Source organism: Callorhinus ursinus, unplaced genomic scaffold (assembly GCF_003265705.2).
Source record: "Callorhinus ursinus isolate GAN/ISIS: 27379988/994484 unplaced genomic scaffold, GSC_fseal_2.0 scaffold28, whole genome shotgun sequence".
In the NCBI taxonomy this organism is placed as follows: Eukaryota; Metazoa; Chordata; class Mammalia; order Carnivora; family Otariidae; genus Callorhinus; species Callorhinus ursinus.
The window spans coordinates 15,389,539-15,405,821 of NW_027397090.1; the positions used below are offsets into that span (position 1 = coordinate 15,389,539).

General features: G+C 37.4%; 2 pseudogenes; both read left to right on the top strand.

The window, feature by feature from the left end:
- The first annotated feature begins 84 nt into the window (after positions 1 to 84).
- On the top strand, positions 85 to 9,835 carry LOC141370202 (26S proteasome regulatory subunit 10B pseudogene; annotated as a pseudogene).
- A 1,654-nt stretch (positions 9,836 to 11,489) lies between these two features.
- LOC112838564 (gamma-crystallin F pseudogene) lies at positions 11,490 to 12,014 on the top strand (annotated as a pseudogene).
- Positions 12,015 to 16,283: the final 4,269 nt, after the last annotated feature.

The window sequence follows — 16,283 nt, forward strand, 5'->3', positions numbered from 1 at the left end:
AAGAAGTTAATTTCTATTGTACTTATGCCATATGGGATTGTTTGGTTGGTGCAGGCCCTAAAATACTGTTCTTTTTCAGTCTTCCAAATTTATAAGGAAATGCCTTATCTCTGACTGAAACACCAGTCTTGTAAAGTTGTTAATGGTCATTATTCCATCATAAGTCCTTTCTTTGCATAGCAAATTGCTTAATATCTTATTTTTGAAATAACTGTAGCAGGTTTATACTTATAAGAGCATTAAAAGATCTTTGAGTTCCTGTTCCAGTTATCCATATTCTTAGATTTTTGTAAATGGTTTTAATTTTAATACTTGCCTAGGAAGCACGCCTGTAGATGCTCTTTACTGGGGCCAAGCAGGTCACCTTTGAGCAGAGTGAACAGAAGCTTAGCTTTTAGATCTGTCTGTTTGTAAGTAATAATAAATAGAGCAAAGTTGGCATAACAGGTATTACAGAGGCATCAGGCGGCTGAGAAGGCAGGTTATCGGTTGCAGATGGTAGGACATTATCAGAACAGGTACTAGAAACACAAATGAAAGTATGCAATGGAAAGATTTTTTGATCAGTTATCCCTTCCGGTACAGTTGTATACATAGATGAAAATGTTTAGATGCTTTTCACACACACACACACACACACACACACACACACACACACACACAAAAGATAGTTAAGTGGATAGTATTTTTAATGAATAAGTTTAGGTTCTTTTATCTTTTTTATTTTTTAGTTTAGTTCTTTTAGTTTTTAATTTTTTAAAAGATTTTATTTATTTAAGAGAGAGAGAAAGAGAGAAATCAGCAGGGGAGAGGGGAAGGGGGTGAGGGAGAAGCCGACTTCCAGCGGAGCAGGGAGCCCAGTGGATGCAGGATTCAATCCCAGAACCCTAGGATCTGACCTGAGCCCAAGGCAGATGCTTAACCAACTGAGCCACCCAGGCGTCCCCAGTTTAGGTTCTTTTGAATGCTTGGAGTATATATGAATCTCAGAGTATGAATTTTCTAGTAGCATGTAGTATAAGATTGTGCGTCAGAATTTATTTACTGAAATTAAAAATATTAGAGATTTAGGAAATCGTAGAGAAGGGAAAAGGGAGATAATACAAAGACAGTTGAGAAACATCGCTCTAGAGGGTACTCATACGGACATGGGCCAAACCAGCACTACCTCAGAAATGACCTCATGAAAGGGAAGATATGTCAGTGTCGGAATCAGCTGAGAGTATGAGATCTTTAAGCAAATATTCCAGGTACTGTATCTGAATTAAGAATTAGCTGACATGTAATCTTTCTAAAAAGTCAAATGATTTTAACCTCTCTAGAATTTAAAGGTTTTTCCTTAACAGATACAAAAATTGGGTCTCCTTCAGTGGAGATAAATCCCTGAGTACCATTTTGTTGTCTTGTTTTTTCATTTCGTGATAAATAAGATTAAATGATCCTCTCAAAAAACTTAACAGGGTATTTTGATAATATGCACCATATTAACAATTTGCTTCTTGGTCAGACGAGATGATAAAGTACTTTTTGATATTAAAACCATGTCCTTTTACTGTTTATTAAAGTCAAAAATAAAATTTCCACAGAGAAAAAGGAAAGAAACAAGCAATGCCAAGTAAAGGTCATATTTATTCTATGAAATTTACGCAGAAGACAAAGTGCTCATGTTTGACAGAAAAATGCTACAGTGTTTGGTCTGGTCTGGTTTGTTAGCCATCCTATTGGGTGTGACGTGCTCTAGCAATGTGGTTTTGATTTGCGTTTCACTGTAATGACGAATGATGTTGGTTATCTTTTCATGTACAATTTATTGGCCATTTGTGTATCTTTGGGGAAATGTCTATTTAAGTCCTTTGCCCATTTTTAAAATTGAGTTTTGTGTTGTTAAGTTATAGGAGTTCTTTTCTTCTGGATATTAACCCCTCATCAGATACATAATTTGCAAGGATTTTTTCTCATTCTTGGGTTACCATTTTACTCTGTTGATTTGTGTCCTGTGAAGCACAAAAGTTTTCAATTTTGATGTATTCCAATTTATCTCTTCTTTTGGTGTCATATCCAAGAAATCATAGCCAAATCCAGTGTTGTGAAGCTTTTTCTCTATGTTTTCTTCCAAGTATTTTATAGCTTTGGCTCTTCCATTTATGTCTTCAATCCATTTTGAGTTCATTTTTTCATATGGTGTAAGGTAAGGGTCTAACTTCATTTTTTTTCCATGTGGATTTCCAGTTTTCCCAGCAACATTTGTGGAAGAGTGTCCTTTCCCCATTGAATGATCTTGGGGCACCCATGTTGAAAAATCATTTGACCATATATGTGAGAGTTTATTTCTGTTTTATTCCAATAGTCTATATGTTTGTCTTTATGCTGGGACCATACTGTATTGATTACTAGTAGTTTTTGCAGTAAGTTTTGAGATCAGGAAGTGTGAGCCCTCCAACTTTGTTGTTTTTCAAAATTGTTTTGTCCTTTTGTTGTCCCTTGAGATTCCATATGAATTTTAAAATGGGTTTTTCTACTTCTGCAAAAAACTAGATTTTTGCAGATCTTGGGGTTTTGATGGGGATTGCATTAAATCTGTATATCACTTGGGGAACAGGTAGTACCCTCTTATGTGGATTATCTCATTTTATCCGTACAATTGGTAGGTACTATTATTTTTCTCATTTTAAGTGTGTAGAAACTGAAGTTTAGCAATATACAATAAAATCCAAGTCCCACGTGTAGCAGGAAGAGATGCTGCAATTTGAACACAGGCAGTCTGACTCCAGTGCCAAAGTTGATAACCATTTCGCTATGTTGCCTTTCACAGCTTTGACTGTGCGCATATAAAGCAGCAGTAAACTTAGATGAGCTTTCTGCAGTGATCCACGGTTATATTGTCCAGGTGGCAAGATGACAAAATCATTTCAGTTCCCAGTAGAAATTATTGGAATATATTTTTTCGTTGTGTTGCTACACATCCTATCCTCCAAACAAAAGAATTTAAGTGGAAAACAATTTGATAAAATATAGAAAGTAAGTCTTTGTGGAAGGAGCAGTGTAAGGGACCATACTGCCTTTTCCTAGCTGTTGAGAGAAAGTTGAAAGTAAATGAATTTTTTTTTAAAGTTTGGACTGGGTGACCTTTGCCTTTGAGAATACCCTGCCAAAAGACAAGGAAGTATTATTTAAATTGTACACTTTCAAGTCTAGACATATCTTTGGTTGCTTGAGGAACTGAACCATGTTTTCCAAAATCATCATAATATTTGCTTCCTGAAGGAGGATTACTGGAGTGTGAGAAAAGAATCAGAGATTTAGATGAAACCATTTTGTAGCTGGGGAAGCGAAATCCAAAGCAGTTACCTTAACTTGCCAATGTCACAGATCTGGTCAGGAGCAAAGCCAGACTAGAGCCCAGGTCTTTTGACTCTGATTGATGCTTTTTATACTCAATGTGCTGAATTACCTTATTCTTAAAGAAATGTGCCAAGGTTGTAAACAAACCATAAATTTACTTAATCTTTTAACAGATCTTTTTTTGAGGACCTACACTGAACAAGGCACTATGCTGAACATTGTTGGTGAACAAAAATGTTCAGATGTATCCTCAACGGATTTTTAATTGAGAAGGGACCCAAGAAGTATCTAGCATTAAAAAGACAACTTGCAAATATATCTAGGGAAAAACCCCAGAAAGTAAGTAGCAGCACATCTCTAAAAGGATGTTACCGCTGATGAATCTGCAGTACAGGGTTATAAGTGGTAGGTAAAAAATGAAGCCGCATCAGTTATGTATATGATGTAGCAAATAGATATTTAATATATTTGAATCAAATCAATAACCTGGGAAGTGTTAACCTACAACCAAGGCTGCAAAACTGTTTTTGTATCATGGTGAATGATCCGAAGAATTACACCGAGTAAAGCCATATGTAAATACTGTTCACAGCTAGCAGTTCAAAACTCTCAGGCAGAACTTACCATATTTTCTCCACAAAACAGCCTCCCTTCTTAATGTACTTAGTCATAATAATGACACCACAATTCCCTTAAGTCATCAGAGCTCAGAACCCCTGAGTAAAAACCTTTGATTATGGTTTTTATCTCTTGCACTCTTGCTATTTTTCCTTCTCACTGTCTCCTTCTTTTGTACTCCCTTATAAATAACTTCGTGTTTAGACTATCGTAATAACCTAATTAGTCTTCCTATCTTCTCTCAGTCCTGCATGTCACTGTCAGGTCATTCTTCCCATAGCAAAGTTTTAACCATATCACTTTTCTGCTCGAGCTTTACACCTGTCCCCATTTCCTATACATGGAGTCTAACACCCCAGACTGTCACCAGACACAGAGGCAGAGCCATATTTTAACATCAAAAGGGAGTCTGATGTAGGGCTTGCCATATTGGTTGGAGAGGAAGAAAGTACCCCCCCCTTTAAAGACACTAGCCTTTGACCACCTTTCCACCTGTCTCCTGGTATTATTTTCACACTGCTTTCACTAGCATCTTTTTGCCATAATTTTTTTTTCTTTTTAAAAATTTTTTATTTAAATTCAATTTAGTTAACATAGAGTGTATTACTAATTTCAGGGGTAGAATTTAGTGATTCATCAGTTGCATACAACACCAGTGCTCATTACATCAAGTGTCCTCCTTAATGCCCATCACCCAGTTACCCCATCCCCCCACCCATCTCCCCTCCAGCAACCCTCAGTTTGTTTCCTAGAGTTAAGTGTCTCTTATGGTTTGTCTCCCTCTCTGTTTTCATCTTATTTTTCCTTACCTTCTCCTATGTTCATCTGTTGTTAAATTCCACACATGAGTGAAATCATATGGTATTTGTCTTTCTCTGACTTACTTTGCTTAGCATAATACCCTCTAGTTCCAGCCATGTCATTGAAATTGCAAGATTTCATTCTTTCTGATGGCCGAGTAATATCCCATTGTATATATATACCACATCTTCTTTATCCATTCATTTGTCGATGGACGTCTGGACTCTTTCCATATTTAGGCTATTGTGGACATTGCTACTATAAACATTGGGGTGCATGTGAACCTTCAAATCACTATGGTTGTATCCTTTGGATAAATACCTAGAAGTGCAATTGCTAGGTCATAGGGTAGTTCTATTTTTAACTCTTTGAGGAACCTCCATACTGTTTTTCAGAGTGGCTGCACCAGTTTGCATTCCCACCAACAGTGTAAGAACATTCCCCTTTCTCTGCATCCTTGCCAACACCTGTTGTATCCTGAGTTGTTAATTTAAACCATCCTGACCAATGTAGGTGGTATTTCATTGTGGTTTTGATTTGTATTTCCCTGATGCTGAGTGATGTTGAGCACTTTTTCATGTGTCTGTTAGCCATTTGGATGTTTTCTTTGTAGAAATGTCTGCTCATGTCTTCTGCCCATTTCTTGACTGGATTTTTTGGGTTTTGGGTGTTGAGTTTGGTAAGTTCTTTATAGATTTTGGATACTAGCCCTTTATCTGATGTGTCATTTGCAGATATCTTCTTCCATTCCGTAGGTTGCCCTTTAGTTTTGTCGAATGTGTCCTTTGCTGTGCAAAAGCTTTTTATCTTGATGAAATCCCAATAGTTCATTTTTGCCTTTGTTTCTCTTGCCTTTGGAGACGTGTCTAAGAAGTTGCTGCAGCCAAGGTCAAAGAGTTTCCTGCATGTGTTCTCCTCTAGGATTTTGATGGATTCCTGTCTCCCATTTAGGTCTTTCATCCATTTTGAGTCTATTTTTGTATATGGTGTAAGAAACTGGTCCAGTTTCATTCTTCTGCATGTGGCTGTCCAATTTTCTCAACACCATTTGTTAAAGAGACTTTTTTCCATTGGATATTCCTTCCTCCTTTGTCGAAGATTAGTTGACCATAGAGTTAAGGGTCCATTTCTGGGTTCTCTACTCTGTGTCTTTTTTTGTGCCAGGGTCATAGTCTTTTTTTTTTTTTTTAAGATTTTATTTATTCATTTGAGACAGAGAGATAGAGCATGAGCAGGAAGAGAGGCAGAGGCAGGCTCCCTGCTGAGCCAGGAGCCCGATGCAGGACTCCATCCCAGGACCCTGGGATCATGTCCTGAGCCGAAGGCAGACGCTTACCATCTGAGTCACCCAGGTGCTCCAGAATCATACTGTCTTGATTGATTACAGCTTCGTAATACAGCTTGAATTCTGGCATTGTGATCCCTCCAGCTTTGGTTTTCTTTTTCAACATTCCTTTGGCTATTCAGGGTCTTTTCTGGTTCTGTACAAATTTTAGGTTTGTTTGTTCCAGCTCTGTGAAAATTGCTTGATGGTATTTTGATAGGGATGCATTGAATGTATAGATTGCTTTGGGTAGCATAGACATTTTAGCAATGTTTGTTCTTCAAATCCATGAGCATGGAATGTTTTTCCATTTCTTAGTGTTTTCCTTAATTTCATTCCTAAGTGTTTTATAGTTTTCAGAGTACAGGTCTTTGGTTAGATTTATTCCTAGGTATCTTATGGTTTTTGGTGCAATTGTAAATGGGATGAATTCCTTCATTTCTCTTTCTTCTGACTCACTGTTAGTGTATAGAAGTACACCTGACATCTGTGCATTGATTTTACATCCTGTGACTTTGCTATATCAGTTCTAGCAATTTTTTGGTGGAGTCTTTCAGGTTTTCTACATAGAGTATCATGTCGTCTGCAAAGAATGAAAGTTTGGTAATTTGGATGCCTTTTTTTTTTCCTTTTTGTTGTCTGATTGCTGAAGCAGGGACTTCCAGTACCATGTTGAACAACAGTTTTACCATATTCTTAACAGCTGTTATGTCAACATACTTTAAATTATTGAAAAAGTACCACTTTTCAGAAGAATTATGCCCAGGAGGGATAACTCTCTCTGTTCCCCTTATAAACCAGGCTTCTGTCATTCCAAGACCTTCAACATGGGTCCCAAACTGCCTTACCTAGATTTATTTCTTCTTATTTCTCAAAAGTAATTTTCCAATCCAGCCAAACTGATTTATTCACCATTCATTCCCTGAAAGTATCTTGTAGATTAGCCTAGAGAGGTATGGATAGAAATGGAAAGAAGTAGAAACAGATCCAACTGATGGGAGGGGTGACAGAAAGGAACAAATCAAGGATATTTCCTTGGTTTTGGTTTGATGGATGAGCTATTTACTCATGGAGGAGGAAGGAGTTTAGACAGAATTCTATTTGGGACATGTTGAGATGTCATATTTCTAAGTAGAGCTGTCACGTAGGTAATCAATTAAAATAATGGATATAGTTAAGGTAACTTAAGAAAATGTTTTTTAGAGAAAGGAAGCAAATAGAGGATCAGGTTCGGAGACAGTCTAACATTTAGAGGTTAGAGGATGAGTCAGCAAAGAAAGACAAGAGTGATCAGTGAAAGAGGAAAACAAGCAGAATGGAGTCTCATGAAAGCAAGAGAAATGTGTTTTAAGTGGGAAAAGTGGTCAATCTTTTTTTTTTTTTTTAAGAGAGAGGTAGGGAGGGGCAGAGGGAAAGAGAATCTTAAGCAGGGGGCCTCCATCTCACAACCCTGAGATCATGACCTGAGCTGAAGTCAAGAGTCGGACACTTAACTGAGCCTCCCAGCTGCTCCGTGGTCAATCATTTTCAATGTTATTTACTGAAGCATCAAGTAATAGGAGCTTTGTTCACTGTAATTGGCCACAGTGAGTTGATGGTAAATTCAGTATAGGTGGAGGACAGCTTCCAAACTGGATTGGGTTGAAGAGGTTATAAAGTTGGTAAGGAAGTAAAGACAGTAAGTGTAGATTACCATTTGAGAAGTTTTGCCATGAAGGGGAACAGGAAAATAAAGTGATAGTGGGCAAGAAAATAAGATTCTTGGTTTTTATTTGGGAGATATTACATCAAGTTTATATGCTGATGGAGTGAGCCATGAGAAAAGAGAAAGACTGATGGGGTGCAAATAATAAAGGGAGGAAGATTTTGAATGAGATCCAGAGCACAAGAGAGAAATGAGTCCTTAATACATCAGGGACCTTTCATTTATAAAGATGGTAAAATGTGGTAAATACAGGTGGGTTTGTAGATTTGATAGTAGAAACATGAGAGAATTTTTCTGTGATTAACTCTGTATTCTACTTAACTTTGAAGTGAAATTACTACCCAAAACTGGTAATTTGATGGTACACCTGTGTCTGGTTTGATTACTGTATTTTTTTAAAAGAATTATTTATTTATTTTAGAGCATGTGCACCAGAGTTTGGGGGGTGCAGAGGGAGAGAATCTCAAGCAGACTCCCTGCTGAGTGTGGAGCCTGATGCGGGGCTCAGTCTCACGACCCCTGAGATCATGACCTGAGCTGTAGTCACGAGTCAAACACTTAACTGACTGAGCCACCCAGGTGCCCCTTTTCTTTCTTTTTGATTTCCTTGAAAGATAATTGGGATGAGCAGAGCCATTCTTCCCCCATCTTCCACTGCTGCTCTCCTCCTTCATTCCACTTCTACCCCAATGGCCATGGCCATTTTTGGCATCCCCTATGAGTGATGGTATCTCATCATGGCAGACCATAGAGATAATGAGCTTCAAGGCTATCACAAGAAAAGATGGTGGAGCACAAGATCAACTACTGTCTTAAACAGTTAACGGAACAATTGAAAGAACTTACCAATCAGTATGAAAAGTCTGAAAATGATCCAAAGGACTACAGTCACCCAAATCTGGGCAAACTTGTTTGTGAAGTACTTAAGAAGGTAACTGAAGAAAAATTTGTTGTTAAATGAACCAAGATATGTTGTCGCTTGTCATTGTCAGCTTAAAAGTAAGCTGAGGTCAGGAACAAGAGTTGTTTTGGCTGATTACATTGATATTTGCCAAGATCCACTGGTTTACAACATGTATCATTAAGGACATAGGGAATATTTCTTTTTGTGAAGTGGAGGGGCTACCAGAATAGATCAGAGAATTCAGAGGAAATAATAGAACTACCTCTTAAAACCTAGAATAATAGAACTACCTCTTAAAACCTAGAATTATTTCATTATAGGGATATCTCCAAAAGGCTGTTTGTTATATGGGCCAATAGTTAAGAAAAACACTAATAGCAAGAGCTGCTGTTAACCAACTGGAATACAATTTCTTAAATGTAGACCAGTACATTGGTGAAAGTGCTCAGGAATCATCAGTCATGCATTATTTTTATGGATAAAAAATGATGCCATTGGTGGATACTGGTTTCCTGGAAGTACTTCAACTGATAGATTCAGAGGACTTTATGGAGTTACCCAAATGGATGGATATGATACTCCGCACAGTTAAAATAATCATGGCTACAAACAAGCACAATGGATCCTGCTTTGCTGTCTCCAGATAAATAGAAAAGATACACATTAATCTATCTATAAGCAAGGTTAAATATCTTAAAAATCTCTGGAGGTACCATTACAAAGCATGACAACATAGATTATTAGAAGCATTTATGAAGCATTTACGGAGCTTTCAGATGGCTCTAATGGAGCAGACCTGAAAAATGTTTGCACTGAAGCAGGCATATTTACAATTCATGCTGCTCATGAGTTTGTAGTATAGAAAGACTTAATGAAAGCAATCAGAAGTAGCTGATTTTAAGTAGCTAGAGTTTAAATTGGACTACAAACCTGAATTCTAAGAAGCTAGAATATAAAGTGAACTACAGATTTTTGATGGCTACCTGACACATTGGCTTAATGTAAAAATCATTTGAAAATGTATGCAATGGCAATAATCTTATTAAATGTGTATGAATAAATTTAAAACAAAGTAATAAAATATTGTGTGGTGTGTAATAGATGTAGAAGTAAAAAATGCAGCATAAATAGAAAAGACAAGAGGGGGAAATTAAGTATACTGCTGACAAGGTCTTAAACTGCTTGTGAAGTGATATAATATTATTTGAAGGTTATCTGTGATAAAGATGCATATTGTAAACCCTAGAGTAACCACTAAATATCAAAATTAAAAATTAAGAGAAATAGCTAATAGCTAAATAATAGAAGTGATAAAATGGAATTATTAAAAAAAAACTCAACCCAATAGAATGCAAGGAGGAAAAAAAGAACAGAAATCAAATAGGACAAATAAAAAATAGCAGGAGTATAGATTTAAACCCAAATCATATTGATAATTACATTAATCAATGATCTAAACATTCCAAAAATATATATATTTTCAAATGTAATGAAAAGGCAAGAACTCAAGTATATGCTGTTCACAAGGAACCAACTTTAAATATAAAGATGAAGATAGGCTAAAAGTAAAAAGGTAGAAAAGTCGTATATAATGGAAACACTAATCACTAAGTTGGGAATGGCTGTATTAATATCAGGAATATTACCAATGATAAAGGGAGACATAATAACCAAAAGCAATTCATCAAGAAGACATGCCATGCACCTAGTATCAGCATTTTGAAATACATGAAATATAATTTAAAAGGATAGACAAATACACGATTCCAGACATTTTAACACTTCTACTAATTGACAGAACAAATAAGAACACAAGATCAGTAAATATATAGAATATTGCAATCAGCCAACTTGACCTAGTTGACATTTATAGACCATTCCGCCAAACAACAGCAGAATATACATTCATGTCAAGTACACATGAAATAAGTATCAAGATGAAGCATATGCTGGGCCATAAAAGAATTCTCAAATTTTAAAAGATTTAATATTCTTCTCTGTCAATAACAGAACTCAAAACATCAATAAAAGGAAGATATTCGGTACATGCTGTGAAACAGGAAACTTGAAAACAAACTGAGTCAAAGAAAAAATACAAGAGAAAATGGAAAATACTTTGTAGAGGCACCTGGCTGGCTTGGTAGAGTACGTGACCCTTAATCCCAGGGTAATGAGTTCAGGTTCCACATTAGGCGTGGAGCCTTCTGAAAATAGATGTATATATTGTAATGAAAGAAAATAAAAATACATATGCAGGTAAGGTGTGATTAGAGTGAAATTTATAGCTTTAGATTCTTCTATTAAAAAAGAAAGGTCTAAATAACTTCAGAAACTAGAAAACAAGGGAAATTAAATTCAAGTAAGTAAAGAGGAGGAAATAAAGCTAGAAGTATAACAAAACAAAAAAAAATCAATAGGGAATACCAGTGAGGGCAAAACTGCTACTTTGAAAATATCAATAAAATTGATAAACCTCAGGTAGAATTATCAAGAGAAAAATTTAAAAGGACATAAATTACCAAAATCAGTAATGAACGAGGGGCTATGATTCATATCCTACAGACATTTAAAGATAATGAAGGAAATATGAAGTTTATGCCAATAAATATGACTAAGAACTTAAGACACAATTTCTTGAAAAAAATGCTAAAACAGACTCAAAAATTTATAGTTAAAAACTTGAGGCAAAATAACTTCACTGAATTTTATCAAACATTTAAAGAAGAAATAATATCTTATACAGATTCTTTTTTTAAAAAAAAATTTATCTTTTGACTGACCTCCATCCACCAGCCATGGGGAAGATCACCTTCTACGAGGACCGCGGCTTCCAGGGCCGCTGCTATGAGTGCAGCAGTGACCACCCGAACCTGCAGCCCTACTTCAGCCGCTGCAACTCCATCCGCGTGGACAGCGGCTGCTGGATGCTGTATGAGCAGCCCAACTACGCGGGCCACCAGTACTTCCTGCGGCGCGGGGACTACCCCGACTACCAGCAGTGGCTGGGCCTCAGCGACTCCATCCGCTCCTGCCGCCTCATCCCCCACACCAGTTCACACAGGATCAGGATCTACGAGCTAGAGGACTACAGAGGCCAGATGGTAGAGATCACCGAGGACTGCTCCTCGCTTCATGACCGCTTCCACTTCAGTGAGATCCACTCCTTCCACGTGCTGGAGGGCTGCTGGATCCTCTACGAGCTGCCCAGCTACCGGGGGCGGCAGTACCTGCTGAGACCGGGGGACTACAGGAGCTACCGCGACTGGGGGGCCCCGAGTGCCCGAGTGGGCTCATTGAGGAGAGCCATGGATTCCTACTGAAATATTTTTACTCTACCCTATTCTCCATCTGGGAGCTAATAAAGTATTTCCTGTGTGTTTGATGCAAAAAAAAAAAAAAATTTATCTTTTTAGAGAGAGAGCATGTGTGTGTGTGTGGTGGGAGGGGCAGAGGAGCAAACTCTCCACTGAGCACAGAGCCCAACCAGGGGCTCAGTCTCACAACCCTGAGATCATGACCTGAGCCAGAATCAAGAGTCAGATGCTCAACTGACTGAGCCACCCAGGCACCCCCTACACAGATTCTTTATGAAAATGAAGGAACGAACACTTCCCAACTACCTTCATAAGGCCCCCATTACTCTAATAACAGAACCAGAAAAAAACTGTATGCCAATATTCCTTATAAATATTGACAGAAAAACCCTTCACTAGTAACACAAAGATCCAGGAAAAAGGAAAAAAATATTAATATATCACAATAGATTCTTCAGATTTTATCTGAGGAATACAAAGTTTAACCCTCAAAAAAATCAATCATTGAAACACACCATATTGACAAGAAGAAGAAAACATCTATAATCATCTCAGTATATGCAGGAAGAGCACTGAACAAAATTCAACACTCAAAAACTCAGCAAACTGGGAATAGATGAACTTTTTCAATCAGAGTACATCTGCAAAACTCAAGCTAACATCACACTTAGTGGTAAAAGAATGAATGCATTCCCCCGGGACTGGGACAAGGCAAGTATGTTTACTCTCTCGTCTGCATTGTACTGGAGGGTCCTAGGCAAGGCAATGAGGTAAGACAACAAGTAGAGTCATCACACTGGAAAGCAAGAAGTAAAACCGCGTCTACCCATAGATGACATGATTATGTAGAAAAATCCTAAGCAACTAAAAAAAAGAAAGCTACTAGACCTACTAAGGGAATTTACAATATTACAGGATGGATGGCCAAAATACAAAAATTTACTATTTCTATATACTAGCAACAATTAAAAAGTAAAATTATTAAAAATATCCCTTAAAATAGCATAGAAATAAAATACTTAGACATTTAACAAGATATTTATTTATAAGTATTGTACACTAAAGACTACATAATAGTGTTGAAATTAAAGAAGACCAAAAAATGGTCAAAGACCTAACATGAAAGCTAAAACTATAAAAGTTCCAATTTTGAAAATTTAGACTATCTTAAACTTGGAAAAGGCAAAGATTTGTTAGATACAATGCAAAATAACCCAGTTATAAGAGAAAAATTGATAAGTTGATCTTCATCAAAATTAAAAACTTATCTTTTAAAGATATTTTAAGGAGGGGCGCCTGGGTGACTCAGCTGGTTAAGCGTCTGCCTTTGGCTCAGGTCATGATCCCAGGGTCCTGGGATGGAGCCTCCATATGGGCTCCCTGCTCAGCGGGGAGTCTGCTTCTCCCTCTCCCTGTGATCCTCTCCCTCTCTGCTTGTGTACACACACACTCTCTCTCTCTCCCAAATAAATAAATAAAATCTTTTAAAAATAAGTTAAAAAAGATACTTTAAGGAAATGAAAAGGCAAGTCACAGAGTGGAAGAAAATATTTGCATTTCATATATCTGACAAAGCACTTGTATCAAGAATTTATGAAGACCTCTTATAATTCATTAATTAAAAAAACTAAAACACAGGCAAAAGGTTTGTACAAACACTTCATAAAGGAAGATGCATGAATGACCAATAAGCATATGAAAGGAGGCTCAACATTGTTAGTCATGAGGAAACGCAAATCAAAACCACAGTAAAATAGCACAACAGTCTCCCTAAAGAGCTGAAATTGGAAAGACTATGTCAAGATACACGCAAGTCAGGATTCCGGCAGTAGTCTTTTTCACTTTATGGCTAGATAAACTCAAAAGCTAGATTTGTAAAAAACATAAACGTAAAAGTTTGAAAGACTGGTAATTCTAAGTGTTGGTGAAAATATGGAGCAGCTGTTTCTCACTTAGGAAAACCACTTGACAGTTTCTTAGGAAGTTAAATATACACTTAATCATAACGCCACAGCACTGCCATTCCTACATATTTACGTAAGAAAAATAAAGACATGCTCACAGTGAAACTTGTACATGAATGTTCACAGCAGCTTTATTCCTAATACAAAACGCTATGCAAAAAGCAAAAGGAACAAATTACTAATTGATGCAACAACGCTGATGTATCTCAGAACCCTTATGCTGAGTGAAACGAGCCAGGCGTAAGAGGATGTACTGTAGAACTCCATTTATATTAAGTTTTACAAAAGAAATGACATCCATAGTGATAACGGTAATCTGGGCTTGGATTGACTTGCAAATGGGCAAGCCACTACTAATCATTTAGAGTCTCCTTTTAATATGAAACTATTTACTACCATCCTTGCCCTAGAACAATTCAAAACCACTTTCTGAACCACTGTCAGGGGCTTTATCATTCAAGTCCACCCAAGAAAACAGAAACCACATCAGGTATTTTAACAGTAAATTTAATATAGAGTGTTAGATTTGTATTAGAGGACTGAAAAAGAAAAAGTCAAATAGTAAGGCAACACAGAGATTTAAAAACAAAAAACCCCACAACTTTAGGAAGCAGCTACCATGCCTACACAAAGGAAAGAATTTGAGGTTATCAAAACCTAGAAGCTTAGAGGAAGGGCACTGTGGAGCTAGGACCTAGATTGCTGCCTGCCAGCTGGTGCTGGTACTACAGGAGCTTGGGGGAGGGCCCCCCAGAGATGGGACTCAGACCTTTGAGGAAGGGGCACCGGACAGCTGGGATTGGTATCTCTGAGGCAAGGTGATGGTTGTGGAAGTTGAGGATAAAACAAAAATCATTGTTAGCACAATTATATTAAAAGATAGGCATTAAACCAAAAAACTAATATACACCCTAACATACAAATTATTAAAGTGTGTAGGGAAGTATACAGCTATGCAAATAGCACACTTGGTTAATCTCATGCTTTTTTTGTTTTTTTTTTTTTCTTAGGAGTGGGGGAGGGGCAGAGGGCGAGGAAGAATCTCAAGCAGGCTCCATGCCCAGCATGGGGCTCAATTGCACAACCCTGAGATCATGACCTGAGCTGAAATTGAGTTGGTTGCTTAACTGACTGAGCCACCCAGGTGCCCCAGTCTCATGCTTTTCTAATTTGGACTTTTGATATGTGTATCTCAGTAAGCTAATAAACTGTATTTTTGTTTTCAAACTACAAGGAAAAACCTGTAATTCAAAGTGGGCTCAAGTGCATCGCTGCAGTTTAGCCTAAGCATAGGCAATTTTCAATGGTGCATTTTCAGGTAACACCAGCAGACTTATTCCACCACTAAACCATGATGTACTCTGTCATTTTGTATCTAAATGGGTGGCTCCCCATATTTAGAAAGACAACTGAATGTAGACTACCCAGGAACTGGTAAAAAAAAGTTCATATTTATTAATGCATTGTTAATGTATACGATATAGATACATGTGAAAAAGACCCTTTGTCCTAAGAAACAACAGCTCCAAATAGGAATAAAAGTTTTAATTGTAAAGAACATTACAGTACATATTTGAGAAAGAAATTAGAGAAGGATTTCAAATGATGCTTACCTCCTAATTAATGGTGGAAAGTAAGGATTCCACTCTGAATTCTTTGGAATAAGTTTTTCTCTAATTTGTACCATTCAAAATATTTCACATGTGGACATAAAGTGGAAAAATACACCACGAACTTAGTGTTATAACATCATATTGAGTTGAAATACGCAAGCACATAAATGGTAAGATTTCGACAGTATTCCATAGGACTGGTTCTCGACCTTTAACTGACTTCAGAATGAGCTGCAGGGCCTGTAACAACGCAGATTGCTGAGCCCCACACCCAGAGTTTCTGATTCAGTAGGCCTGGGGTGGGACTTGAGAACTGCATTTCTAACAAGTTCCCAGGTGCTGTGGACACTGCTGGCAAGGTCAGCACTCTATTCTGACCAAGCCAAAACAGAGTATCACGTTTTATCAGCACCTTCAGAGTATGTTGGAGAGTTTGTGACTTAGAGACATTCACTGAACTCTCTTTAAGTCCTAGTAAGACTGTGGAAAGATTTCTGACCAGTTACTGTAATAAAACTCAAGGAATTAAAAGAGTACCTACAATTACAGTATAAGAGCTCCTCCTAGGAGTGGTAGCTGGTTTGTTCTTTTTAAGATGGTGGGACAGACGTATTGGCATACTGGAGTGAGCCTCCCTGGAGTGAGCCTAATAGTCACAGGATGTCGGTCTGTATGTCATACAGATGGAATGCAGAACA